General features: G+C 47.5%; 1 protein-coding gene and 1 long non-coding RNA gene across 3 annotated transcripts in view; one reads left to right on the top strand and one right to left on the bottom strand.

The window, feature by feature from the left end:
- Positions 1 to 11,814, bottom strand: part of LOC134988032 (trefoil factor 1-like) — a 66,483-nt gene extending 54,669 nt beyond the window's left edge. The window contains exon 1 of the transcript XR_010193579.1: positions 11,501 to 11,814. The gene's annotated coding sequence lies outside the window, so the exon portion shown is untranslated. The remainder of the gene's footprint in view (positions 1 to 11,500) is intronic.
- LOC134988053 (uncharacterized) overlaps positions 1 to 27,822 on the top strand; it is a 101,655-nt gene that overhangs the window by 53,745 nt on the left and 20,088 nt on the right. Inside the window, exons 1-2 of one of the 2 annotated variants that reach the window (XR_010193589.1) lie at positions 14,563 to 14,642; positions 15,711 to 16,043. This is a non-coding gene — a long non-coding RNA (uncharacterized LOC134988053). Of the gene's footprint in view, positions 1 to 14,562; positions 14,643 to 15,710; positions 16,044 to 27,822 lie in introns of those variants that run through there. The other variant, XR_010193595.1, reaches the window with a different exon arrangement.

Here is a 27,822-nt window from a genome sequence, read left to right as displayed (position 1 = left end):
TGCTCTCTCCTGGTGTAACCCAGACACATATACTACTGCTCTCTCCTAGTGTAACCCAGACACACGTACTACTGCTCTCTCCTAGTGTAACCCATCACATGTACTACTGCTCTCTCCTAGTATAACCCAGGCACATATACTACTGCTCTCTCCTGGTGTAACCCAGGCACATGTACTACTGTTCTCTCCTGGTGTAAGCCAGGCACATATACTACTATTCTCTCCTGGTGTTACCTGGGCACACGTAATACTACTCTCTCCTGGTGTAACCCAGCCACAGGGGCGTATCTACCCATTGGCCAGGATGGCACTCGCTAGGGGCGCCAGCCGAGCACGGGGCGCCGCCCAACAGTGCCACACTCGGCCAATGGGTGGAATCCCTTAACCCGCAGTGTCTGGCAATACCTGCTGTGCCGAGCTGCCTGGGATGGAGGGTGGAGGATCGCTCAGCAGGCAGGAGCTGTCGCCGGTGTCCGGCACCGCAATGCACTACAGGAAAGAAACTGAAAATAAACTACAACTCCCAGTAACCCCTGCTGTCAGGAGCTCCCGGCGTCAAGGGCTGACGGGAGCTGTAGTTTATTTCAGTTTCTTCACGTAGTTTGGTGCGGTGCTGGACACCGGCTCTAGCTCCTGCCTGCTAAGCGATCCTCCGCCCTCCATCCCAGGCATCTCAGCACAGCAGGTATTGCCAGACACTACGGCTATCTGCTGGGATGTTGTGGGGCGGGGACTAGGGATATGTGCTGTGTGGGGAGGCTATGTATGTGCTGGGAATGGGGGAAACTACTACTATGTGCTAAGGGCAGACTACAGCTATGTGCTAGGAGGGGGATGGGGACTATGGCTATGTGCTTGGGGAGGTGAGGGGCTATGTGCAGGGAGGGGGGACTATGGCTATCTATGCTGGCAGGGAACTATTGTTATGTGATGGGAGGGGGGTGGGGACCAGTGGCGGAACTAGCGAGCGGTGGGCCCAGGTGAGACAAAATGCTGTGGGCCCCCCATCCCATCCAAGTCCACCCCGCTCACCCCTGGAGAGGACCTGGTGAGGGGGACCTGCTCAGGGCCAGAGAAATGGATACCTAGCAACAGTGCCGTAACTAGACATTTTAGCACTGTGTGCAAGAAACGGCATCGGAGCCCCACCCCTGCATGCAAAACAGGGGCAGTACGCGTCGTAGGCGCGCGCAAAAATACATAGTGGCGTGGCTTCGTGGGGAAGGGGTGTGGCCACAAAATAATACCAATTCATAAAATGGTGCACAGTAGTCTCCATTATTCAAATTACGCGCACAGTAGCACCACTACACCAGGTAGAGACCCTTTTACACCTTACGGCAGACAGATTCCTCTTTTTACACATTACAGCAGACAGCGTCCCCTTTTTACACATTACGGCAGACAGCGTCCCCCTTTTTTACACATAACGGCAGACAGCGTGCCCTTTTTACACAGCGGCAGACAGCGTCCCCTTTTTACACATAATGGCAGACAGCATGCCCTTGTTACACATAGCGGCAGACAGTGTCCACTTTTTACACATAACGGCAGACAGCGTGCCCTTTTTACACATAACGGCAGACAGCGTGCCCTTGTTAAACAGCGGCAGACAGCGTACACTTTTTACACATAACGGCAGACAGCGTCCCCTTTTTACACATTACGGCAGACAGATTCCCCCTTTTTACACATTGCGGCAGGCAGATTCCCCCTTTTTACACATTGCGGCAAGCAGATTCCCCCTTTTTACACATTGCGGCATGCAGATTCCCCCTTTTTACACATTGCGGCAGGCAGATTCCCCCTTTTTACACATTGCGGCAGGCAGATTCCCCCTTTTTACACATTGCGGCAGGCAGTCCCCCATTTTTACACATTGCGGCAGGCGGTCCCCCTTTTTGTACATGGAAAGACAGACAGAAAGAAAGAAAGAAAGAAAGAAAGAAAGAATGAATTATACTTACCCTCTCCGCTGGCTCAGGCTCCACGGTGCAGCGTTGGTCACGATTCTCGGGCTGGAGAGAAGGAGGAGGGAGGTGGAGGAGGGAGCTGCAGCAGTGCTGTGTTATTGGTGGAGGCGCTGCTGCTGCTGCCCCTCTGCTTCACTATAGGCTGTTCTCGGAAGACAGCCTATAGTGAAGCAGAGGGACAGCAGCAGCAGCGCCTCAACCAGTAGTAAAACGCTGCTGCGGCTCCCTCCTCCACCTCCCTCCTCCTCCTTCTCCCCCGTACCGCTGCGCTCCTCTCCTCTCTGTCCGGGCGGCTGTGTGCTGCGGGCAGCGGTTGCCCGCAGCACACAGCGGCATGTAATGAGTCAGTTTGACTCATTACATGCTTTGGGCCCCTGGACAGTGGCGGGCCCCAGTGCAACGCACTGGTTGCTCTGGCGGTAGTTCCGCCTCTGGTGGGGACTACTGTATGACTGTGTTGGGAGAGGTGGAGACTACGTCTATGTGCTGTGGGGACTATGGCTATTGCTTGGAGAGGTGGGGAGGCTATCGCTATTTACTGGGAGGGGACAATGGCTATGTGCTGGGAGGGGGATGGGGACTTTGACTGTGCTGGGAGGTGGGAAATAACTATGTGCTGTGTTCTGGTGGGGTCTATGGCTATGTGCTGAGGGGGGACTACAGCTATGTACATTTGAATAGGAGAGTTAGGTAGTGCCAGTGCTGCAAGTTTGGTGGTACTGCATTCCTGGTAAGAAATTCCTAGCTGGTACGCCACCTTGCAAACACCGTGGAGAGAGGAGAGCGCAGCATGCGCCTCTCCTGCCCCCTTCAGTCCGTAGACCAGCGGTTTCTCCCCCCTTTGAGTCTGGCGGCTGCGGGGGCATGTACTAAAATGCTGGTTCGTGAGCCAAACAGAGCTTGCAGACCGGCAGCCAATCAGGAGACGTCGCTGCCGGACCACAAGCTCCGATTGGCTCGCAGGCCGGTGCCAGAATCTGAGCTACAGGATGCCGCCGCCGCAGGAGGAGACCGGACTGAGGGAGGAGAGGCGCATGCTGCACTCTCCTCTCCCCGACAGCAGCAGCAATGGTGAGTTGCGCTGCTGGGGGCACATCTGGCACTGTGGGGGTAAATCTGTCACCATGGGGGCATGTGTATCTGGCAATGTGGGGGCATATCTGGCAACATGGGGGAATATGTGTATCTGGCACTGTGGGGGCATATCAAGCACTGTGGGGGCATGTGTATCTTGCAATGTGGGGGCATATCTGGCACTGTGGGGGCATATGTGTATCTGGCACCGTGGGGACATATCTAGCACCTTGGGGGCATATCTGGCACTGTGGGGGCCTGTGTGTATCTGGCACTGTGGGGGCCTGTGTGTATTTGGCACTGTGGGGGCATATGTGTATCTGGCACTATCGGGGGCATATGTGTATCTGGCACTGCACTATTGGGGTCATATGTGTATCACGCTCCCATTTCCATTGGTCACGCCCCATGTGGCATGTGGTCACACCCATTTTTTGGCGTGCACGCGATGAAGGCATGCGCATACAGTACCACTAAGAATTTTTTTCTACTTGCACCACTTGGTAGTGAGTTGCACTGCACTTCTTTGCACTACTATTTGATTATACAACCTGGCCTTGGGTGGCGTTGCCTTCTCAGACAGGCCAGGCACTGCTGATGTCAGTGTTATAAGAATTACTGGGCATAGGGGGTAATTCCAAGTTGATCGCAGCAGGAATTCTGTTAGCAATTGGGCAAAACCATGTGCACTGCAGGGGAGGCAGATATAACATGTGCAGAGAGAGTTAGATTTGGGTGGGGTGTGTTCAATCTGCAATCTAATTTGCAGTGTAAAAATAAAGCAGCCAGTATTTACCCTGCACAGAAATAAAATAACCCACCCAAATCTAACTCTCTCTGCAAATGTTATATCTGCCACACCTGCAGTGCACATGGTTTTGCCCAACTGCTAAAAAATTTCCTGCTGCAATCAACTTGGAATTACCCCCATAATGTGTAAAAGGAACTGCTACTGTGTCGGCATGATGTGTATAAGGGTTACTACTGTGTAGCGTAATTTGAATTGGGGGAACTATTGTATGGCCATGCCCCTTTTCCACAAGATCATGTTCCTTTTTTGCAAATGCACCTTCCCTATTTCAAAAATGGAGGGCGCCAGACCCTTACTTTGCCAGGGGCACCCGGACCCCTAGATATTGATACACCACTGCCCAGGCACATATACTACTTTTCTCTTCTGGTGTAACCAAGGCACATATACTACTGCTCTCTCCTGGCTGATTCTTTTATTAGAAAACTTGCAACATACATTAAATAAATAAATAAATAAAACATAAAACCAAGCCAAAACATAATTATGTCCGAAAATAACAATGTTAATCAACAGAATCTTACAAATATAATTTCCATGGCTTAACAATTTGTTAAGCCATGTACTACTGTTCTCTCCTGGTATAACCCAGACACATGTACTACTGCTCTCTCCTGGTGTAACCTAGACACATATACTACTGTTCTCTCCTAGTGTAACCCAGGCACATATACTAGTGTTCTCTACTGGTGTAACCCAGGCACATATACTACTGTTCTCTCCTAGTGTAACCCAGGCACATATACTACTGTTCTCTCCTAGTGTAACCCAGGCACACGTACTACTGCTCTCTCCTGGTGTAACCTAGGCACATATACTACTGCTCTCTCCTGGTGTAACCCAGGCACATATACTACTGCTCTCTCCTGGTGTAACCCAGGCACATATACTACTGTTCTCTCCTGGTGTAACCCAGGCACATATACTACTGCTCTCTCCTGGTGTAACCCAGGCACATATACTACTGTTCTCTCCTGGTGTAACCCAGGCATATATACTACTGTTCTCTCCTGGTGTAACCCAGGCACATATACTACTGCTCTCTCCCGATGTAACCCAGGTACATTATACTACTGTTCTCTCCTGGTTGATTCTTTTATTAGAAAACTTGCAACATACAATAAATAAATAAATAAATAAATAAATAAAGCATAAAACCAAGCCAAAACACACTTATGGCTAAAAACAACATATCATAAATATAAATCAACAGAATCTTACATATATACTGTAATTTCCATGGCTTAACAATTTGTTAAGCCTAACAGCCTATACTAGACAACACACAACTATGCACAACATACAAATGTAACCACAGCACTACAAACTACTTACATTAAATACAAGTAGAGTAAAAGTAAAGGGCTTTTAGCCGCATGTAAACCATTTTAAACAAAAAAACAAGTCCAAAATCTACAGGGAGTGAGAAAAATAGCCAAAAGATGGAGGAGAAGATGTCTGCCACCCACTCAAGGAGGCTTCAGGTGGCGCCAAAGCCTGGACCACCCAACAGCATCCATCCTCTCCTTATCCATATCCATCAACCTCTTCACCTCGTGTAGAATGCTTTCCACCACCACTTCGCAGGGGAGAACTTTCTGTCTAAGGGATACCTTACACCGTGCTCTCCACGTGTGATGTCTAACAGCTAAGCTAACTATAAAAATAGTGGTCAAATCAAATCTCCTATACCCTTTAAATGCCCCATAAGCCCACTCAGGGTAACTAGGCCCCGAGAGGCACTGGATGCGTAAGGCTCTTGAAACTCCCTTGTAAACTTTTACATTGAAAGGACACTCAAGAAAAAAAATGGTCTAACGTCTCCTCCTCCTCTAGACATTCCTCACGCGGGCAGCCACGATCACCGGCACTTTTAAACTTGAGATTACCCTTCACGTAAAGCTTCCCATGAAAGGAGAGCCAAGCAATGTCCCTGAACTTCAGTGGGATCCTCTGAGAATTGATCAGAGACAACCCATCTGAGCAAACATTACCCGGGCAGTCCCTTAGCGACAGCGGAACAAAGAAGTGAGTTCGCAAAATTCTTCTCTCCAACTCCCTTCTGGAGAAGTTTTTAACTTCACCCTCTTCCAGCCCCCAACGCCTTGTCATCTTCAAGCACAAGATGACATAGATCAAGAGGTAGCCATGCCGGACCCGAAAATTTTTCACTTGACCACCATCAAACCAGAGCTCAAGGAAGGGAAACACCCAGGCCCAAAAGCTCTCTACCCATCGAGGGGGGGGGGGGAATCTAAAAATAAACTCCCAAGGGTATGTTTTATAAAGGTAGAAGCAAAAAACACCACAGGGTTGACCATACTTAGGCCACCCTGTTCCTTCGACATGTAAGTAATCCTCCTCTTGACTGGATTCATTCTATTCCCCCATAATAATAGGAAGAATAAAGAATTCATCCTGGTCCACAAGGATTCTGGCAAAAAGCACACGTAGCTGACATAGAGAAACAAAGGGATCAGGTAAGTTTTGCACAAGTCAATCCTCTGCCTTTAAGAAAGCTGCCACTTTCTCCAAGACTGTACCGTCTTGGTAGCATCTTCAAGCCTTTTCTCCCAATTTTGAGTGGCATAATCACCACGGCCAAATCGTATACCTAAAATTTTGATCTCTGGGCTGGCCCGGGGGGAGGCTGTCCGGAAGGGCAAACTCATCACCTTCCTCTCCCATCCAGAAAGCTTCACACTTGTCATGGTTGACTCTGGAACACGAAGCTTCAGAGTACTCACAGATAAGATATTCCACGTCACGTGCCTCTGCCACAGATGACAGGACAAGAGTGACATCATCTGCATAGGCCACCACCCTCAATGGAGACTCAGGGCCCAGCTGCACCCCCTCTACAGTGCCACTCTCAATCCTCCTCACAAAAGGATCAATTGCAAACACATATAAAAGGCGGCTCAGAGGACATCCCTGACGGACACCCGAATCAACAGTGAAAGCAGGGCCTACCCAGCCATTAACCAGTGGGAAGCTCTGGGCCTGATTATAAATAACACGCAGCCAATCTACTACCCGGACAGGAAGACCATACCTTTCCAATACAGTCCACAAATACTGATGATTCACACGGTCAAAAGCTTTGGACTGATCCAATGCCAGCAAATACTTCCCCTACTTTTCAGCACGACATCGTTCCACGGCCTCCCGGACGCCAAGGACAGCACTAAAGGGGCTACGGCCCTTCACGGTGCAATGCTGAGATGGGGAAAGCAAAAGCCCGGAAACTTCCATCAACCGATTGAAGAGTACCTTTGCCAGAATCTTTCTGTCCATATTGAGAAGAGCGATGGGGCGTCAATTTTTGATACGGGCTGGGTCCTTACCTTTGGACAACAATATAAGAGCAGAAGATCTCATAGAGGGAGGGAGCAACCCCTCACCTAGGCTTTCATTAAATACCTCTACAAGATGAGGAGCCAAGATGTCAGAAAACACTTTATAAAATTCAGATGGTAATCCATCTGGGCCTGGAGACTTCTTCATAGACAGACTGTCTATGGCATTCTTGACTTCCTCCACTGTTACATCACTACCCAAAGAGTCAAAAGAGGGATCAAGCCCCTCAAGCCCAGGTGTTCCCCTCAGAAAACGCTCCATCCTCTCTCTGATAAGTGGCTGCTCAGATAAGAGGTTGAAGTATTAGGACCTAATGACTCCCAAGATACCATCCTTATCCTCACGAAGAGTACCCTGTTCATCATACAGGCCCCGGACCTCCCTCAGATCGACTGATCTTCTGCAACTCTGGTAGGGATCCGGCGAGTGGTATTTGCCGTAATCCCTCTCCAGAATCAATGAAGACAGACGATTGTACTGGTATTCCTTCATCTGAGCCCACACTCGAGAGATTATCCCACTATCTCCACGCTCAGAAATCAAGAGATCAAGTTTCCTTCTCAAGCTCTGGTAGATGCACCTTTTTGACAAGCTTTTCCTGGCTACCAGCCTTTTGAAAAATTTCCGGGGCCTCTTTTTACACTCCTCCCACCACTCAGACCTACTCCAGCCAGCCTCCAGAAGTGTCTCTTGTAATTGAAGAAAGTCTCTAAAGGACTGTTTGACCCTCTCCTCCTTTAGGAGTTTGGAGTTCAAACGCCAAAGGCCCAGCCCTTTCTGAGGGGTTTCTGAGGCATTTAAAGTAACACTCAGAAAAACGTGATCGGAGAACTCTACTGGCTTTGTCTCTGGAGGCAAAGTTTTTGAGGACTCCTTAACAAAAATCCTGTCTATCCTAGATCTACGACTACCGCTATGAAAGGTGTAACCTGTGAGGTCTGGGAAATGGCGAACATGCACATCCACTAGACCTGCCTCTCTAATCATACTAACTAAAAAGTTGGAATCATAGCCCAGGGTTGCTCTGGTGTCTCCTCTGTCTTTAGGCCTAATGATGGTGTTAAAATCACCTCCAAAAACAATCTGCTGGGCTGTAAAAAGAAACGGCTTTATCTCCCTGAAAAGACATTTCCTGTCCCACTTTGACTGTGGCCCATAGATATTAATCAGCCTCAGGTCATGTCCTCTCAAGTTGACATCCAGAACCATGCACCTACCTACCTGCAACTCTATAATCCTGTGCACAGTTACCATACCAGTAAAAAGAACTGCCAACCCACCGTACAGCTCGGCCGCAAGAGACCATAAAGAAGGCCCCCTACTCCACTGAGATTTGGCCCGATGGAGTGTAGCCAAATCGCCCCACCCTGGTCTCTTGCAAAAATAAAAAATTGACATCAACCGCATCGAAAAAATCGAAGGCCATAAATCGAGCTTGTTCGGAAAGCACGGAAGCCACATTAATAGTGGCACATCGTATAGGTTGGGGATCCACGGTTCTTGGATTATAGAAGTAGGACCCATTTACTTTCTCTTTACTTCTTTCTCACAGTCCTCATCGGAGGACCCTACCCTCTTACAAGACAAACCAAAGGGAATTACATCATCATCCTCCACAACAACCTCTTCCCCAGCACTTTCTTCCACCCCACACCCACCACCAGAATCAGAAGCCACAACCCCATCATGTGAGCTCTTAGGTCCCACTGTTCCAGGAACCTCCCTGGTATCAGTTTCAACCCAACATTTTCTGGGGGAGGATCCGGATCAGGAGGCTTTGGGACTACACCTGGGTCACCCCCACCATCAATCCCCTTAAGGGGGTCCAGTGAAGAAAATCCCTGGCATCCAAGTTCTTGACTAGGAGTTTCCTCCACCACCATCTAGCTCTCCTTCCCTTCTTCACCCTGTCTACCTTTAGCCTGCTCATCCAACAAGGTTTCCAATGCCTGGCTAAGCTCCGTCCCAGCTGGATCCCACTCTAGATCATTTTGTGTGGACTCTCGCTTAACCTTCTTAGTATTTCTACCATTCCTCCCCCTCTTATCCTTAGACTCCACCCGCACAGCCACATCACTTACTAGTAAGCTGGAGGTCTTCTTCGCATTTTTAGGTCTGGGTTTACTGGGAACAAAGATAAGCTCCTTGCCACCTACCATCACAATCTCACCCTCCCCCTCATCCTCAGAAGAAGCCAAGACATTGAATTTATTTGCACAAATAACATCTATGTTCTTTGTCTTTGCCTTCTTCTTTCCTCCATTCTTCACAGTCTGAAAGGGCACTTCCCTAAACTCTGGCTGCATCTTGCTTCCACCCCCCACCTGTTTCTGTGATTTACTAGCCCTCTCCTCCAATTTCTGTAACATTTCCTGGTGCAAAATTGCCTCCAACATGCTATTATCACCAATATCATTTACAGTCTTATCTACCGTCACATTTACATTGTGTGATGCATTTGGGCATCTGCTGTAGGGGTGCCCTTCAGTGCCACAAAGGTTGCACTTGACCTTTACACATTCCTTTGAAACATGGCCTGTCTGATTGCATAAAGCACACTTAACAACTGTGCAATCTCAACTAAGATGCCTAAAGTCCCCGCACTTTTGGCAGGTCCTCGGCTGCCCCGGGTAGAAACATTGAAGCCTGTCTCTACCGATATAGGCAGCCGAGGGCAAATGCTGGGTCTCCGCACCACTAGAATGAAGACGCACAAATGTAGAGTAGGCACCCCCCCAAACACCCTTGGTATGGTCAAACTTGATCAGTGGAGACAACACAGAACAATATCTAGACAGCCAGAAGACAATATCAGCAGTAGGTAATGATTCATTCCTCACTAATATGGTGATTTTAACCTTATCCGGCCTAGTGACTGTGTTTGTTTTGAAAAATATGTAAGGTTCTTCCAGCCTGTTCTGCTCCCATTTTGTACAGAAAGCTTGGAGACCATTTAATGACACAAAACTTAAGTCATATTCCGGGGACTTCACCGGGTGTATGCAGGCATAAAGATCAGCTGCTTCAAACCCTAAAGAAAAAATTAAGTCCAGAAAATCAGATTTAGAAGGGGAACCCCATCACCAACCCATCTAAACTGTATTACATTCCTCCTTTTAATTGACTGACCCCCACTTGCTCTCCCCTGAGGCGCAACACCTATAGCCTCAGACACCGCTCGAGCATAAGACACAGAGTTGGGTTTTACTGGACCAGAAGAAAATTGAGGAAGGGATAAAGAAGTCTGTACATTGACCCCCTCCCTTTCTTTATTTACTGCACTAGCAGTGGCTTCTGATAACCTAGCCTGATTGGCACAGATATGGTTGACAGCTGCCATTACCCTGGCTGGGGCAATCATATCACCATAAATAGTCTCTGTAACAGCAGACTTCTCAGGGGTTAATACACGTTTGTCCAGTGGAGGCAGTCCTTGTGCCTTAGCTTCCATACACCCCGGCTGCTTAACAGTCTCTCTGCTACCCAATGACATCACCACTTGTGCGTCTTTGGCCACGCCCCTTACCGCCTCCGCAACGACCAAGTCAGAGCTGGCCGCTACAGACATATGGAGGAGACCAGCCTCAGCACTGCCTACCTTTCCAGGCAGACTACCAGCCCGCGCTGGACCCTCACTCGCAGCCTTCGGGTTAGGCACCGGCGGAGACAGACCCTGGGAAGCTGCTACAACTGAAATGGATCCGGGGCTAGCCATTACCATATCAATTGCTGCGCCCCCCACCCCGCTACCGCTCGGCACTGCCCCCAGGAGAGACGCCTCCCCTCCACCGTAGAACGCACCGCAAACCGCATCTGCCGCCATTTTGGGTTCCTCAGCATTCTGGTTTTTCACAGCTTTTTGCTGCCTCTTCCAGGTTGCCTGTCTCCATTGGTATACTGACTTCCATCATTGGCTCCCCAGGAACATGGTCCCCGTCCTGCACAGGCAATTCAGCTTTCCTCTGTTCTTTCTGTTTCTGCAGAAATGCTTCTGCTTGCAGAGTAGTGCACCTGCTTTTAGCTTGAAACAACATTTCATTTAACTGCTCCAGCTCCTCTCTCAAAATGGGCCGCTCCCAGGTGCAGCAGGAGTTCCTTTTCTCCTTTTAGTACTGATTTTAGTTTGTATTTTCCTTATTTCTTTCTTTAGCTGATCCAAATTTAAATGAGAAAACATTTCTACAGAGGGCTCAGATTCATCTGGGCTGCTACAAGCATCCTGCATGTTTTCCACACAATTCCCCACTTCTCTACAGGCAAATGTAGATGTCATTTCTCTTACCTGAGTTACTTCACTCAGAGAGTCAGCAACCTGCAGTTTGGGGGGATCCAATTGGGGATCCTGTTCCTTCACAGGACCCGAAGTCATCAGACCACCTTGCACAGATGCACTGTCCCCATCAACATCAGACTGGGCTGTTGCCATCACAGCCTTTGCCAGGCCCAGATCACTAGGGCCTCCACCAGACCCTGAAGCCAGGGGATCGCCTTCATCATCCTCCCCAGGGGGATCCATCCTCCCCTGGGAGGCCTTCCAGGAAACACTGCAGGCTCCAAAAACTTCTAGAGGCCTAGGAGCTCAGTAGCACAGGTCTGCCCCTGGTGGAACCCAGGCACATATACTACTGTTCTCTCCTAGTGTAACCCAGGCACATATACTACTGATCTCTCCTGGTGTAACCCAGGCACATATACTACTGTTCTCTCCTAGTGTAACCCAGACACATATACTACTGCTCTCTCCTGGTGTAACCCAGGCACATATACTACTGCTCTCTCCTGGTATAACCCAGGCACATATACTACTGCTCTCTCCCGGTGTAACCCAGGCACATATACTACTGTTCACTCCTGGTATAACCCAGGCACATATACTGCTGCTCTCTCCTGGTATAACCCAGGCACATATACTACTGCTCTCTCCTGGTGTAACCCAGGCACACATACTACTGCTCTCTCCTGGTGTAACCCAGGCGCATACACTACTGTCCTCTCCTGGTGTAATCCAGGCACATGTACTACTGCTCTCTCATGGTGTAACCCAGGCACATATACTACTGCTCTCTCCCGGTGTAACCCAGGCACATATACTACTGCTCTCTCCCGGTGTAACCCAGGCACATATACTACTGCTCTCTCCTGGTGTAACCCAGGCACACATACTACTGCTCTCTCCTGGTGTACTCCAGGCACATATACTACTGTTCTCTCCTAGTGTAACCCAGGCACATATACTACTGCTCTCTCCTGGTGTAACCCAGGCACATTTACTACTGCTCTCTCCCGGTGTAACCCAGGCACATATACTACTGCTCTCTCCTGGTGTAACCCAGGCACACATACTACTGCTCTCTCCTGGTGTACTCCAGGCACATATACTACTGTTCTCTCCTAGTGTAACCCAGGCACATATACTACTGCTCTCTCCTGGTGTAACCCAGGCACATATACTACTGCTCTCTCCCGGTGTAACCCAGGCACATATACTACTGCTCTCTCCTGGTGTAACCCAGGCACACATACTACTGCTCTCTCCTGGTGTACTCCAGGCACATATACTACTGTTCTCTCCTAGTGTAACCCAGGCACATATACTACTGCTCTCTCCTGGTGTAACCCAGGCACATATACTACTGCTCTCTCCCGGTGTAACCCAGGCACATATACTACTGCTCTCTCCTGGTGTAACCCAGGCACACATACTACTGCTCTCTCCTGGTGTACTCCAGGCACATATACTACTGTTCTCTCCTAGTGTAACCCAGGCACATATACTACTGCTCTCTCCTGGTGTACTCCAGGCACATATACTACTGTTCTCTCCTAGTGTAACCCAGGCACATATACTACTGTTCTCTCCTAGTGTAACCCAGGCACATATACTACTGCTCTCTCCTGGTGTAACCCAGGCACACATACTACTGCTCTCTCCTGGTGTACTTCAGGCACATATACTACTGTTCTCTCCTAGTGTAACCCAGGCACATATACTACTGCTCTCTCCTGGTGTACTCCAGGCACATATACTACTGTTCTCTCCCGGTGTAACCCAGGCACATGTACTACTGTTCACTCCTGATATAACCCAGACACATATACTACTGCTCTCTCCTGGTGTAACCCAGACACATATACTACTGCTCTCTCCTGGTGTAACCCAGACACATATACTACTGCTCTCTGCTGGTGTAACACAGACACATATACTACTGCTCTCTCCTGGTGTAACCCAGGCACATATACTACTGCTCTCTCCTGGTGTACTCCAGGCACATATACTACTGCTCTCTCCTGGTGTACTCCAGGCACATATACTACTGCTCTCTCCTGGTGTACTCCAGGCACATATACTACTGCTCTCTCCTGGTGTACTCCAGGCACATATACTACTGTTCTCTCATGGTGTAACCCAGGCACATGTACTACTGCTCTCTCCTGGTGTAACCCAGGCACATATACTACTGCTCTCTCCTGGTGTACTCCAGGCACATATACTACTGCTCTTTCCCGGTGTAACCCAGGCACATATACTACTGCTCTCTCCTGGTGTAACCCAGGCACACATACTACTGCTCTCTCCCGGTGTAACCCAGGCACATATACTACTGCTCCCTCCTGGTTTATTCTTTTATTAGAAAACTCTCCAGGAGTAACGCACCAATGTGTCCCATGAAAAGTTGGACTCATCTTGTGATTCTGCCATCTCTGCCTTATTGTAGGGCTCATTATATACCTGCAATTTAACGTGAATTAATGATACATACAGTATGAAGACGCTCTACATAAATGTTTAGCTATTGCTTGAATCCTGCATAGAGCATTGAGCTGTGCTGCAATATCTTAAGGTGCATACACACTGAGCGCTTTCCCCCCTGCCCAGCGATGTCAGCGGAGGTGAGCGGCTTTCCATAGCAGGACACTATGGAAAGCCGCTCACCCCGCGGTCCATCTACTGGTAATACCAGTAGATGAACGGCGGCAGCCAACGATGAAGCGGGAGCGCTCATCGCTTGTCCATACACACTGGGCGGCTTTGAGCTGAAAGCAGCTCAAAACACCAAAAGTGACCTGCTCTCAGCTCAAAATTGCCCAGTGTGTATGGACAAGCGATGAGTATTTAGTCCCATAATTTGTATTTGAAATCTTAAATATTATCTTCAAGTTTCAAGTGCATATTTCATTGTAACAGATGTGTTTATTTATTGTCAGATGGTTTATTCTCGATGTTTTAATAATCACATGTTTGAGTGTAAATAGACACGTCAGTAAAAAATTATTTGTAAATAGTACGAGGCTCTATAAAACATCATATCTTGTATCTCGGGATGTACTTTTTTCTGGAGTAACAAACGGAACAATGAGTAACGCAGTGCTGTACATTCAGGTGGCGTTTGTGGTTCTGGGCTGCGTGACCGCCCAAGGAGGTAAGATTCAGAACACACAATTATGGAGTTATTGATCAGGTGCCATAAGCAGCTTTAGGATTCTATAGATTATGACTGAGCCATATAATGGAATCCCGGCTATTGTAGAAGTCCTATAGTGCTCTCCCTGCTTCTGGGTCCAACAGTTGGGGAACCCGCCATTTACTAAAAGTGCTATAGGTTATTTTTGGGGATGTCCTGATATACAGTACATGTAGACCTGAGTGCACTGGAGTCCTAGAAAATTGTACACTAAAATTTGTGGGTCCTTTAACTTACCACACTGACATAATTAAGATTTGCTGTATAGATGAGGTTATAACATGTGCAGAACTGTCAGTTAAGGAGAAATGTATAAATGAGATCACTTGATATAAATGAAAGCGTGCTATATATATATATATATAATATGGTTGTTGTTATTATTATTATTACTTATTTTGTTACTGTTATATACATTTTGCAGTATTACTAGAGATGTGAGGCTCTATTCTCCTGAATTTCGAATCTACTGTAGCTGAATTTTGAGATTCCGAACCAAATCCCAGTTTAGATCTCCCAAGGAGATCTGGGATGTTATTCAGATTTGTTAGCAAGATGAAAAAGTTAGCAATTAGGCAAAACCATGCTGCAATGCAGGTGGGGCAGATGTAACATGTGCAGAGAGAGACTGGGGTGTTCAAACTGAAGTCTAAATTGCAGTGTAAAAATAAAGCAGCCAATATTTACCCTGCACCGAAACACTATAACCCACCCAAATCTAACTCTCTCTGCACATGTTACATCTGCCCACCTGCAGTGCACATTGTTTTGCCCAATTGCTAACTTTTTCGGTTTGCAAACAAATATGTGCCTCATATGAGATATCACAGTCCAGTCCCAGATATCAGGTACCAGTGGGGGTCTTTGGGCACGGCCCCCCAGCCTTATTGTTATATAAAGGCATAAAGAATAGGAGTTTACCCAGAGTGATAATAATATTACATGTGCAGATGCTGAAGTTTTTACAGGAGTTCATAATAAAATCATTGTAACGTGACATTTCTCTACTTATTTTGTTTTATGTAGTATTCAATTGTCAAGAAGTAGCACCGGCGCAGAGAGTCCCCTGCGGTGTTACAGGCATCCCCTTTGATCAGTGTAGAGGTATGGGCTGCTGCTATGACACAAGTTTCCCCGGAGCCCCCGTGTGTTACACCAAAGCAGCACAACCAGTAGTAATGGTCGCACCACCACCAGGGCCAAGCGAGGCCGAAAAACTGCAAGCGCTGTGCTTGAAATGTGCTCAACTTAGATCGCAGGGTCTCCTGGGTGGTCTCCTGACTGATGTTACTGATATTCTATTTGGAAATAAACATCCGGAGTGCGCTCCATGTGGTCACGGTGGACTTCTGAAACGGGGTAAGTCCTGCACTAATGCTACATGTGACCTTATGAAGATGACATGATGACCTAACGTCAAAGCTACACAATACAGTTATGTTTTTTCTTATTCTTATTTTAGGGTTTAACCTCAATCCCCCAAGTAGTCCCTAATAGGTGTCATATTTGATTCCCCTGCATGTGCAGATTTTCACAGCCCTTGTCTTTTTTCAGTCTCAAACGTGATTTGTGTGTTTTGTGTGTGTACAGTCGCAGTGGGCGTGGTGTGGGTATGTCATCGCAAATGATTACAGATGTGTCCTCATACACTGAGCAGCTTTAAGGTATATGACCTGAGACACCCAGCGCAACTAAGACGAGTCACGTACTGTATTTAGGGCTCTGTGTACTAAGCGTGACCCAGAGCTGGCCATAACCAATTTGATGCCCTAGGCAAGATTTTGTGGCAGGTGCCTCCTAGTACCACCGCTGGTTCTGCCTATGACCCATCACCCTTCTCCCAGCACAGCACCTATCACCCAGCAGTAGCCAGCAACACCCTTCACCCCTCAACCATCGCAATCCTCATGCACAGACATTTTGGTGCTCTGTGCCAGCAAAAGCATTGGCGCCCCCACCCCTCATATTTTACATAAGGACAGCATGTTTAGAAGTGGCCAAATGATTGGCTTTTTAAATATACGTGCAGACTCACACAAAGTCTCCCCTTTTCACTCAATTAAAGACAAGTGCTTGGGTTGTATTTCGGGGAATCAAAAATACAGTGCCTTAATTAGACATTTTGGTGCATTGTGCCCGAAAAAGCATTGGTACCCCCCTCTCTTCTCACATTTAAAAAACTGGGACAGTGTGTGCTGAAGGCGCACAGCAAAAATATAGGTGCACAGTTTCATGGGGAGGGGGCGTGACCACAGAATTGTACCATTTCACATTATGCAGTGTCCGTTAAGTCACATTACACCTCACAGTAGTATCCCTTATACACATTACCACACAGTAGTACCCCTTATACACATTATACCACACAGTAGTACCCCTTATACACATTACCACACAGTAGTACCCCTTATACACATTATACCACACAATAGAGCCCCTTATACACATTACTCCACAGTAGTACCCCTTATACACATTATACCACACAGTAGTACCCCTTATACACATTATACCACACAGTAGAGCCCCTTATACACATTACTCCACAGTAGTACCCCTTATACATGTTAAATCACAGTGGAACCCCTGATACACATTATGGCAGGTAGCCCTTATACCTCTACCTCATTCTCATCACAAGGGGGAAGGGAGGGGGGGTTGTGTCACGTCTGAGGATTCTTGTGGATTCGGATTTGGGGGAAGATGATTCTGGTGCACTTGGATCTCTGAATAACAAACGAGCGGGACGGATGAAGGTCTTGCGCATTTATTACTTGGAGTAGTTTAACAGGGTTCGCTAAAGACAGTTGAATAGAGATACCACTGTAGGTTAGCAGGTGGCTGAGGATACCGGAACTGGGACCCAGTACTTTAAAGGAGGAATTCCGAAGGCTGGTTACTCCGGCATCTGGAACCGGTAGCTAGGTAGGACACGGGAACAGATTCGGCAGTCTGCGTAAGGCTATATCAGGAGGCTTGGGTAATTTGCTGTAACAAGAACCTGACACTGGAGATGCTGCGGGAGCACAGAGAACTAGCTTCACAGATACTGTGAAAGATGTTGCACTGGCAAATTCCCTCCTCCAGGCCTTCCTATATTATAGCAGCTGCTCAGAGCTAATTGGCCACAGGAAAGTGATAAATTGGTGAAGTGTGGGCAAGACAGGCTTTTTGCCCACATCCAAGATGGCCGCTGGGAACACAGCCCAGCCTGTTCACAGAAGCCCTGGCTCCCCAGCAGCACTGCTAACCCCTGCCAGAGGGACATGCTGCCAGTCTGCTGAGCTGCGAACCAGTGCTCCTGCCTGTCCTCCCAGCACACCCTGCCTGGTGCAAGCAGCCCGCACCTCCGCCAGCTGGACCTCTCCAAAGGGACTGGACAGGTAAGAGCTGGCTCCCCTGCACAGTCTCCCGCCAGACTGTGACATTACCCCCCCTCTTTGGAGTGGCCCCTGGACACAATTTAGGCTTCTCTGGATGTTCTGAATGAAATTTGCAACTAATGCTGGGACATGAACATCTGTCGCGTACTCTCAGGACCGTTCCTCCGGACCATATCCTTTCCAGTCCAATAGATACTGTAACCGACCATAATGAATTCGGGAGTCAAGTACCTTTTTAACCTCAAACTCTATTCCACTCTGGGTGAGTACTTTGGGTGGTCGTGGTAACAGCCTCTGAAATCATTTCAAAACTAAAGGTTTTAGAAGGAAACATGGAAAGAAGAAGGAATTTTGAGGCAAGGGGGTAGTTTGAGTTTATAAAACACTGGATTAATTATTCCCACAATTGGAAAAGGACCTATAAAGCGGGGGGGGCAAACTTCATTGAAGGTACTCGTAAGTGTAAGTTCCTTGTAGAAAGCCAAACTTGGTCTCCTACCTTGAGACTAGGAATTGTTCTTCGTTTTCTATCAGCCCATTTCTTGTAATGAAGAGAAGACTTTTGAAGATTGGTATGCACCCGATTCCAAATGTTCAAAAAACGCTTTAGGGAAGTTTCCACTGCTGGTAAGTCGAGTGCCGGTAGACTTTGAAATGCTGGAACTTTAGGATGGGCTCCGTAAACAATGAGGAAGGGCATAAGCCCAGTAGAAGAATGGTAAGTATTGTTGTGGGCGAACTCAGCCCAAGATAAATGTTCTACCCAATCATCCTAAGAAGAGGAAAGGTGAATGCGTAGAAAGGTCTCCAAATCTTGATTAACTCATTCCGTGGAACCGTTGAACTGTGGATGATAGGCTGTGGAATACTGCAATTTGATTTGTAAGGCTGTGCAAAGGGATTTTTCAGAACTTTGCTAAAAATTGCACCCCTCGATCAGACACTATTTCGGTGGGAAGACCGTGAAGCCTGAAAATCTCGGAAATTAAATGATGGGCCAATTCAGACGCTGTTGGTAATTTCTTCAATGGTACAAAGTGAGCCATTTTGGAGAATCGGTCTATCACCACCCAGATTGTAGTGTAGCCTCTAGAAGATGGTAAATCTGTTATGAAATCCATTGATAAATGGGACCACGGTTGAAAGGGTACAGAAAGAGGCAATAACTTCCCAGCTGGAGGTTGCCGAGAGACCTTGTGTTGGGTGCACTTAAAGCAGGAGGAAATGAAGGTTGTCACATCTGCTTTCAGCGTGGGCCACCAATAGGATCTTTGAAGAAATTCCATTGTCTTGTGAACACCTGGATGACCTGAAAATCGGGAAATGTGAGCCCAAGATATGAGTTTCTTCCGTAGTTGGGGAGTGACAAAAGTTTTCCCTGCCGGAGGTTGTAGACAAGTAGAGGCAAAAACTTTTGCATCTAGGACGGGGTGTGTTTGAGGAGGTTCTTCAGATTCAATGGAAGTAGTGGACCGTGACAGAGCATCTGCTTTTAGATTCTGTGAACCGGGCCGATAAGTCAGGATGAACGAAAAGCAGGAGAAGAACAAGGTCCAACGAGCAAGACGCGGACTCAGATATTGTAGATCTTTCAGGAAGGTTAAGTTTCGATGATCTGTATAAATGGTAATAGGGAAGTTAGCTCCTTCCAGGAGGTATCGCCATTCCTCTAGGGCTAGCTTGACTGCCAACAACTCCTCCTCCCCGATAGTGTAGTTCTTCTCGGCGGGGAGAAACTTCTTCGAGAAGTAATCACAAGGATGGAACTTATGATCGTCGTACCTTTGAGAGAGTACCACTCCTACCGCTTCTGAGGAGGCGTCCACTTTGAGTAAAAAGGGTTTATTTATATCTGGTTGCCTTAATACTGGTGCTGATATGAATGCTTGTTTAAGCAGATGGAAAGCGGACCCTGCTTCTGGCGACCAATGAGACAGGTCTGCTCCTTTTCGAATAAGAGCAGTGATGGGGACTACCAAGGCGGAGAATCCTCTAATAAATTTCCAATAGTATTTTATTTATTTATTTATTAGCAGTTTCTTATACAGCGCAGCATATTCCGTTGCGCTTTACAATTAGAACAACAGTTATAGAACAAAACTGGGCAAAGACAGACAGACATAGAGGTAGGAAGGCCCTGCTCGCAAGCTTACAATCTATAGGGAAATAGGCATAGATACACAAGGATAGATGCTACCTGTTACATAATGGTTCCCCAGATTGCTAGGTTCTTAATGGGTTGTATGATATGATCACCCTGCAATGTTGGAAGACAAAATGTGAGGTTATGTGGACTGTACAGAGGGGATGTAACTGGATAGGGAAGCATTGAAGGTTGTGTGTGGGTCTGAAATTTGGTAGGCTTGTCTGAAGAGGTGAGTTTTCAGGGAACGTTTAAAGGTTTGGAGACTAGAGGAGAGTCTTATTGTGCGTGGGAGTGCATTCCACAGAGTGGGTAAAGCCCGAGTAAAGTCCTGTAATTTTGAGTGGGAACAGGTAATACATGTGGATGAGAGACGCAGATCTTGTGCAGAGCGGAGAGGTCTGGTAGGGAGATATTTTGAGATGAGTGAGGAGATGTATGATGGTGCAGTTTGGTTAATAGCCTTGTATGTAAGTAAAAGTATTTTATATTTGACACAGTAGATTACTGGTAACCAATGGAGGGACTGACAGAGCAGATCAGCACATGAAGAACATCTGGTGAGGAAGATTAGCCTTGCAGATACATTTAAAATGGATTGAAGTGGTGAGAGCCTATGTTTGGGAAGACCAGTAAGGAGACTATTACAATAATTAATGCGGGAGATGATGAGTGCATGGATTAGAGTTTTTGCAGTGTCTTGTGTAAGATAAGGCCGTATTTTGGATATGTTTTTAAGGTGCATGTAACATGATTTAGAGACAGATTGAATGTGTAGAACAAAGGACAGTTCAGAGTCAATGGTGACACCTAGGTAACGAGCTTGTGGGGTAGGGTGGATAGTTGCATTGTCAACAGTTATGGAGATATCAGGTTGGTAACTACTCTTAGCTGGTGGGAAAATAATTAATTCTGTTTTGGAAATGTTGAGTTTGAGGTGGCGAGATGACATCCAAGATGAAATGGCAGACAGGCATCCAGTGACACGAGCCAATACAGATGGTGACAAATCTGGGGAGGATAGGTAGATTTGAGTATCATCAGCGTACAAATGATATTGAAATCCGAAGGAGCTGATTAGTTTACCAAGAGAGGAGGTATAGATTGAGAAAAGCAGAGGACCTAAGACTGAGCCTTGCGGTACTCCAACTGATAGAGGTAGAGAAGAGGAGGTAGAATCAGAGAAGTGAACACTGAAAGAGCGATTAGATAGGTAGGATGAGAACCAAGTGAGGGCTGTGTCCTGAAGACCTAGGGATTGTAGTGTTTGTATAAGAAGAGAGTGGTCAACAGTGTCAAAAGCAGCAGAGAGATCTAGAAGAATAAGTAGTGTGTAATGGCCTTTTGATCTAGCAGTGACTAGATCATTCACTACTTTGGTCAGTGCCATCTCTGTGGAGTGTTGGGCATGCAAGCCTGACTGAAGTGGGTCCAATAAGCTGTGGGAGTTAAGAAAGTGTGTAAGGTGAGTGTAGGCAAGTCTCTCAAGTAGCTTGGAGGGACTGGGTAGCTGATAAATGGGACGGTAGTTAGAGAGTGTGTTTGGGGTTGTGTTTTTTGAGAATGGGAGTAATCACTGCATGTTTAAACAGAGAGGGAAAGATACCAGTAGAGAGAGAGAGAGATTACAGATTTTAGTTAAGGTTGGGATAAGCACAGGAGACAAAGTTTTACTGACCTGTGAGAGTATAGGATCAAGAGGAGAGGTAGTGGAGTAGAAGGATGAAAAGAGTGTTGATACTTCATCTTCACTTGTGGGATCAAGTGAAGAGAAAGTGCCAGAGGGTTCATGTAGGGAATTGAGCATGTCACTGTCTGAGTTAGAGCATACCATTTCATCTCGGATAGTAGTTAGAGAACCCTAGAAAACGCTGCACCGCTTTAAGAAAGGAAGGTCTTGACCAATTCAATATGGCTTGTACTTTCTCCGGATCCATCTGTAATCCAGAGCCTCAAATGATATACCCTAGAAAGGGAACTGAAAGCTGCTCGAAGATGCATTTCTCTAGCTTGCAATACAGATGGTTCTCATGCAGTCTACGTAGAACCTCTAGGACGTGTCGTCGATGTGTTCCAAGGTCTGGGGAAAAGATTAAGATGTCGCCCAGATAGACCACAACAGATTGATATAGAAGGTCTCCGAAAATTTTGTTGATGAAATTTTGGAATACGTCAGGGGCGTTACTCAGACCAAATGGCATGACAAGATATTCAAAATGACCATCCCTGGTATTGAACGTGGTTTTCCAATCGTCGCCTGCTCGTATCCTGATCAGATTGTAGGCTCCTCTTAGGTCTAGTTTGGAGAAGATGGTTGTTCCCTTAACTCGATCAAATAATTCGGAAATGAGGGGTACAGGGTAATGATTTTTTACCGTGATGTTATTCAGGCCCTGGTAATCTATACAAGGTCTTAACCCCCCATCTTTTTTTCTGGACAAAGAAGAACCCAGCTCCGGCTGGTGAGGTAGATGACCGAATTAACCCCTTGGCCAAGTTTTCTCGGATATACTCGGACATAGCCTTAGTTTCAGGAATTGATAAAGGGTAGGTCCAACCTCTGGGTGGATCTTTCCCTGGTTCAAGGTCTATAGGACAGTCCCATTTCCTATGGGGTGGCAAGAAATCTGCTCCCTGTTTACTGAAGACGTCGGAGAAGGAAGCGTACTGAGGCGGAATCTGCGGGGATGATGTGACAAGGGTTTTATTGAGTGGTTTGATACACGGCAAACAAGAGGTCAAACAAGTCTTCCCCCAGGATAAGATTTGCATGGAGTGCCAATCGATATGCGGGTTATGCCTACTAAACCAAGGGTAACCCAACAAAATTTCATGTGATCCCTTGGATATAACTAAAAGTTCCAATTGCTCTTTATGAAGAGCACCGATATCAACGGAAATAGGAAGAGTCCGTTGAGAAATTACTCCACCAGGAATATGGCTTCCATCAACCGCAGATAACGAAATGGAACGGGACAAATCTCGCATAGGGATCTGAAGCTGCTGAACCAGATGGGCTGTGATGAAATTCTCTACTGCTCCTGTATCTAAAAGAGAGAGAATGGACTTAGTACCTTGCGAGAGTTCAATAGTGACTGGTAGAGTAGGTTCAGAGGAATTTGGAGACCGAGACAAGACTCCTAACCTGGTGTCTCCTAGCCAAGTTAGGAGTGGGAGTTTCCCGGACGCTGTGGGCATGATGCCACCATGTGTCCCGGTGCCCCACAGTAAAGACACAAATTTTCTCGCCGCCATTTCTGGCGCTCCTCAGGAGTAAGTCGGGCCCGGTTCAGCTGCACGGGTTCTTCAGGAGAATCTACTGCTAGCGGAGGGGGTGCCAGAGGTACAGGGTGGAAACGATAGTGATCGCCCTTGCTTTTTTCGGCCTGCCTCTCCTGGAATCGTAGATCGACTTTGTTACATAATGAAATGAGATCATCCAGTTTTGGTGGTATGTCTCGAGTCGCTAGATCATCCTTCAAATGGTCAGAAAGGCCACTCCAAAACGCTGCAACCAAAGCTTCCTCATTCCATTGTAGTTCAGAGGCATAGGTTTGAAACTGGATGATATACTGGCCGACTGGCCTATTCCCTTGGCGTAGACGCATAATCTCAATGGATGCTGATGTCGAGCATCCCGTTTCATCAAAGATCTTCCTAAAAGTGGCTAGGAATTTTGTATAGTCACTCAGCAGAGCATCATCTCTTTCCCAGAGCGGTGAGACCCATTCCAGGGCTGCCCCTGAGAGTAAGGAGACTATGTATGCCACCTTCACCTTTTGCGTTGGGAAATTGGCTGACTGTAACATAAAGTGCACATCACACTGATTAAGGAATCCACGACAGAGTTTAGAGTTCCCGTCAAACTTGTTGGGGGTTGGCAAACGGAGAGAGGACGGTGATGACCCCAATGACGCCAGGATGGGCTGAGAAACTTGTGACTCTGGTCGACGGGCAGGAGTAGTATTCGCTAGAGAGGCTTGGATGAAATCCTGCCGAGTGGATATCTCTTGGAGGCACTGCGCCAAATGTCGCTGTGAATTTTCCAATCCCTCCAGACGCCTCGCTATGCTGTGCAGGAGATCCGAGCCAGAATCCTGTCCAGCTCCTGGACACATGGGGCCAGTGCAAACTGTCACGTCTGAGGATTCTTGTGGTTCCGGATTTGGGGGAAGATGATTCTGGTGCACTTGGATCTCTGAATAACAAACGAGCGGGACGGATGAAGGTCTTGCGCATTTATTACTTGGAGTAGTTTAACAGAGTTCGCCAAAGACAGTTAAATAGAGATACTACTGTAGGTTAGCGGGTGGCTGAGGATACCGGAACCGTGACCCAGTACTTTAAAGGAGAAATTCTGAAGGCTGGTTACTGCGGCGTCCGGAACAGGTAGCTAGGTAGGACACGGGAACAAAGTCGGCAGTCTGCATAAGGCTATATGAGGAGGCTTGGGTAATTTGCTGTAACAAGAACCTGACACTGGAGACGCTGCAGGAGCACAGAGAACTAGCTTCACAGATACTGTGAAAGACGTTCCACTGGCAAATTCCCTCCTCCAGGCCTTCCTGTCTTATAGCAGCTGCGCAGAGCTAATTGGCCACAGGAAAGTGATAAATTGGTGAAGTGTGGGCAAGACAGGCTTTTTGCCCACATCCCAGATGGCTGCCGGGAACACAGTCCAGCCTGTTCACAGAATCCCCAGCAGCACTGCTAACCCCTGCCGGAGGGACATGCTGCCAGTCTGCTGAGCTGCCAACCAGTGCCCCTGCCTGTCCTCCCAGCACACCCTGCCCGGCGCCAGCAGCCTGCACCTTCGCCAGCTAGACCTCTCCAAAGAGACCAAGCCGGCTCCCCTGCACAGTCTCCCGCCGGACCGTGACAGGTTGTTTGTGTGTCTCCACCCAACAACAGTTCACTTACATGAATCTAGCAGCCAGCAATGATCCCCTAATTAACCACACCATAAGGGGGGGTCTAGTGCACAGAGAACCCATTCTGACTATCTAGTCCTGCCTGCTACAATGTCTGCTGCACTGTCAGACCAGAAGGGGGGGGCAACACACAGGGAATACACCCTCCCTGCTCAGTGCTGCCGGCTGTAATATCTGGGGACAAGCACTGCGGACAGCGGAGCAGCCCTCAGCATATACAAAGGCGGCCAATTACTGTAGGTGTACAGTACATTTTTTTATTAGAAATTTTACAAAGGAAAAGGGGGGATGGGAAAACTACTGCACTAGTACCGTATTCTAAATTGAACAATGAAGAAACCCCAACTTACAATTCATAACAATTCCTTGTCTTATGTATCAACTGGGGGTGCTGATACATATATATTGTTGCCAATATATATAGATAGGTTTTGGAACAAGGAAGAAAAGATTGGTCTTAGGTGGTGCACTAATACAAATGATTTTACATTTAAAATATAACTTTTATTGCATATACTTAAAAAGCCTGTAACTGTGAAATATTAAAATAAATTAAAGGACAAGTGAAACACAAAGTGCAACCTGTGATTATTAAAAAACCACACACTACACCCACTATGCTGTGCAATGTCTCTATATAAAATACTTCAATTATTGTGTACAATGACCTCGATTATGAATATGCGTGCTTATCAGAGAAACAAAAGTTCCACCTAAGTGAACCACAATTCTGTCAATCAATTTAATATGATATGGGCTCCTTAAATGTACTGTAACATATATGTTATTAGACGTTAGATCTGATAGGGTAGACCGGATAAACTCAATATGTCCCAATTAGCTAATTACTAGGACAACTCTCACTGTTAATAAGAAATCATTTGTATTAGTGGGGTTCAGTATGGTATGCCGGCGGTCGGGCTTCCAGCGACCAGCATACCGGCGCCGGGAGCCCGACCGCCGGCTTACCGACAGTGTGGCGAGTGCAAATGAGCCCCTTGCGGGCTCGCTACGCTTGCCACGCTACGAGCACGGTGGCGAGCTACGCGCACCACGCTATTTTATTCTCCCTCCAGTGGGGTCGTGGACCCCCACGAGGGAGAATAAGTGTCGGTATGCCGGCTGTCAGGATTCCGGCGCCGGTATACTGTGCACCGGGATCCCGTCAGTCGGCATACTGAAGACCACCCGTATTAGTGCGTCACCTAAGACCAATCTTTTCTTCCTTGTTCCAAAACCCATTTCTTTTATTATATAATACAGTATACTTCAAGGAAAAAGAAATTCCTTATTATTTTAAAGAAGCGTTTAGTGGTCATTCATGAGGTTGCAGAGGTTGTGAATATCCCCTTTTTAAAGTTTGCTGTTTTACACTCCCGGGGAGTAAACCCTGACCTCCTATAAGCAGCTACTCAGGATACCCGTGACAAGTGCAGCCTTCCCACCCAGCATTGGTGGTCATTCCGAGTTGTTCGCTCGTTGACGATTTTCTCTATATTGCGATTAGTCGCTTACTGCGCATGCGCAAGGTTCGCAGAGCGCATGCGCTTAGTTATTTTACTCAAAAGTTAGGTATTTTACTCACGGCATAACGAGGATTTTTCATCGTTCTGGTGATCGGAGTGTGATTGACAGGAAGTGGGTGTTTCTGGGCGGAAACTGGCCGTTTTATGGGAGTGTCACTACACACACAGACTGTCCTCTCCTGTCACTACACACACACAACCCATCCTCTCCTGTCACTACACACACAACCTGTCCTCTCCTGTCACTACACACACAGCCTGTCCCCTCCTGTCACTACACACACAGCCTGTCCTCTCCTGTCACTACACACACAGCCTGTCCTCTCCAGTCACTACACACACAGCCTGTCCCCTCCAGTCACTACACACACACAGCCTGTCCTCTCCTGTCACTACACACATAGCCCGTCCCCTCCAGTCACTACACACAGCCTGTCCCCTCCAGTCACTACACACACAGCCTGTCCTCTCCAGTCACTACACACACAGCTTGTCCTCTCCAGTCACTACACACACAGCCTGTCCTCTCCAGTCACTACACACACAGCCTGTCCCCTCCAGTCACTACACACAGCCTGTACCCTCCAGTCACTACACACACAGCCTGTCCTCTCCTGTCACTACACACACAGCCTGTCCTCTCCTGTCACTACACACACAACCCATCCTCTCCTGTCACTACACACACAGCCTGTCCTCTCCTGTCACTACACACACACAACCCATCCTCTCCTGTCACTACACACACAGCCTGTCCTCTCCAGTCACTACACACACAGCCTGTCCTCTCCAGTCACTACACACACAGCCTGTCCTCTCCAGTCACTACACACACAGCCTGTCCCCTCCAGTCACTACACATTCACACACACACACACACACACACACACACACACACACACACACACACACACACACACACACAGCCTGTCCCCTCCATTCACCACACACAGCCTGTCCCCTCCAGTCACTATACACACACACACACACACACACACACACACAGCCTGTCCCCTCCAGTCACTATACACACATAGCCTGTACCCTCCAGTCACTATACACACACACACACACACACACACACACACACACACAGCTCCTCCTCTCCAGTCACTACACACACAGCCTGTCCTCTCCAGTCACCACAAACACACA

Source organism: Pseudophryne corroboree, chromosome 2 (assembly GCF_028390025.1).
Source record: "Pseudophryne corroboree isolate aPseCor3 chromosome 2, aPseCor3.hap2, whole genome shotgun sequence".
NCBI lineage: Eukaryota > Metazoa > Chordata > Amphibia > Anura > Myobatrachidae > Pseudophryne > Pseudophryne corroboree.
This window is presented reverse-complemented; position numbering and strand designations above follow the sequence as displayed.